The sequence below is a fragment of the Rutidosis leptorrhynchoides genome, chromosome 8 (assembly GCF_046630445.1).
Source record: "Rutidosis leptorrhynchoides isolate AG116_Rl617_1_P2 chromosome 8, CSIRO_AGI_Rlap_v1, whole genome shotgun sequence".
NCBI classification, from domain to species: Eukaryota; Viridiplantae; Streptophyta; class Magnoliopsida; order Asterales; family Asteraceae; genus Rutidosis; species Rutidosis leptorrhynchoides.
In genome coordinates this window covers 276056253-276058262 of record NC_092340.1, presented here as the reverse complement: position 1 = coordinate 276058262, position 2010 = coordinate 276056253, and the positions used below count along the sequence as shown (strand labels likewise).

The window sequence follows — 2010 nt, the reverse complement described above, 5'->3', positions numbered from 1 at the left end:
CCACCTTTCATACGTTCACCACCTGTAACTCGATCAAGACATCTAGCCAACATTGTCGCCGTTGATTTTTCTTTAGAATCGTCATCTAGTCAACCAAGTACTCCAATTCAAATTACCGATAATTCATTTTTTGAACCCGACCTCACAATTGAGAATCTGGAGGATATCCAGGGACAATTCAGAGATCCTGAACCACTAATCATTCCTCCTGAACAACAAATCACTCATCCAGATATTGTCGAGGAAGAAATCATTAAGTCAGAATCCTCTAGTGATTCAGATACAACAAACTCAATCATGAAAAATCTAGAACCTCTAAGTATGGAAGACCGAATGAGGGCTAAACGCACTGGCCAAGGTCACGCAATTACTCAACCAGACATTAATGCACCAGATTATGAAATCAAATGACAATTCCTACACATGGTAACTAATCAATGCCAATTTAGTGGTGCGCCGAAGGAAGATCTAAATGAACATCTTTGTACCTTTAATAGGATCTGTACTCTATTCAAAATCAGAGAAGTTGAGGATGAACAGATATATCTCATGTTATTTCCCTGGACTTTAAAGGGAGAAGCCAAAGATTGGTTAGAATCGTTACCTGAAGGGGCAATTGATACATGGAATGTTTTAGTTGAAAAATTTCTTAAACAATTCTTTTCGGCATCTAAAGCCGTGAGACTTCAAGGAGAAATTGTTACATTCACACAGAAGTCAAATGAAACTCTATATGAGGCGTGGACAAGATTTGGAAAGTTGTTAAGAGGATGTCCTCAACATGGTTTAGACACTTATCAAATAGTACAAATATTCTACAAAGGATGTGACATTACTACACGAAAAGACATCGACATAGCAGCTGGTGGTTCCATTATGAAGAAAACCGCAACTGAGGCTTACAAAATTATTGATAACACTGCTTCCCACTCACACGAGTGGCATCAAGAAAAAGACATCGTTAGATCATCTAAAGCGGCTAGAGCCGATTCTAGCCATGACTTTGATTCCATTTCCGCAAAGTTAGATGCTTTCGAGAGACGAATGGAAAAGATGACTAAAGATATTCACGCAATACGAATTAGTTGTGAGCAGTGTGGAGGACCACATTTGACAAAAGATTATCTCAGTATTGAACAAACAATGGAACAAAGAGATAATGTTTCATACATGAACCAAAGGTCTGGAAATAATTATCAGAATAATTATCAACCGCCAAGACCAAACTACAATCAAAATCAGAATTATAACCGAAATGTTCCATACAACAACCAACAAGGTCCTAGCAATCAACAAGTATCCAATAATACTTACAACCAGCAAAGACCTATTTTTCCAATTAAACCACCACAAACCGATGATAAAAAGCTAAATTTAGAAGATATGATGTCGAAGCTAGTTGAATCTCAAACGCAATTTTTCACATCTCAGAAACAAACTAATGAACAAAATGCTCAAGCATTTAGAAATCAACAAGCTTCTATTCAAAATCTGGAACAAGAAGTGAGTAACCTAGCAAGGTTGATAGGTGAAAGAAAACCAGGGAGTCTACCTAGCGATACAAATGCTAACCCCCAGAATGAAACAGCTAAAGCTATTACCACGAGAAGTGGTATTACACTTAAACCACCTGAAATACCTGTAATTTCTGATGACTCTATTCCTACTCCACAGGAACCACAATCTGATCAAGAAAAGGAAAAAGAACCGGTAGTTGAAAAGGTTAATGAAGATAACACAGTTAAGGCAAAGCCTTATGTTAAACCATACCAACCACCACTTCCTTACCAGAGTAAAATGAGAAAAGAAAGACTTAAAGCCGAGCAATCCAAATTCTTGGATATGTTTAAACAAATAAATGTCAATCTTCCTTTCATTGATGTAATTTCAGGAATGCCTAGGTATGCCAAATTCTTGAAAGATCTAATCACAAATAGAAAGAAAATGGAAGAACTCTCGGCTGTTACTATGAATACTAATTGTTCCGCAGTATTGTTGAATAAGATACCA

At 36.9% G+C, this 2010-nt stretch overlaps 1 non-coding gene across 1 annotated transcript; it reads right to left on the bottom strand.

The window, feature by feature from the left end:
* Positions 1-681: 681 nt before the first annotated feature.
* Positions 682-788, bottom strand: LOC139865160 (small nucleolar RNA R71). The gene has a single exon (XR_011764683.1). It is a non-coding gene; the product is annotated as a small nucleolar RNA R71 (small nucleolar RNA).
* Positions 789-2010: the final 1222 nt, after the last annotated feature.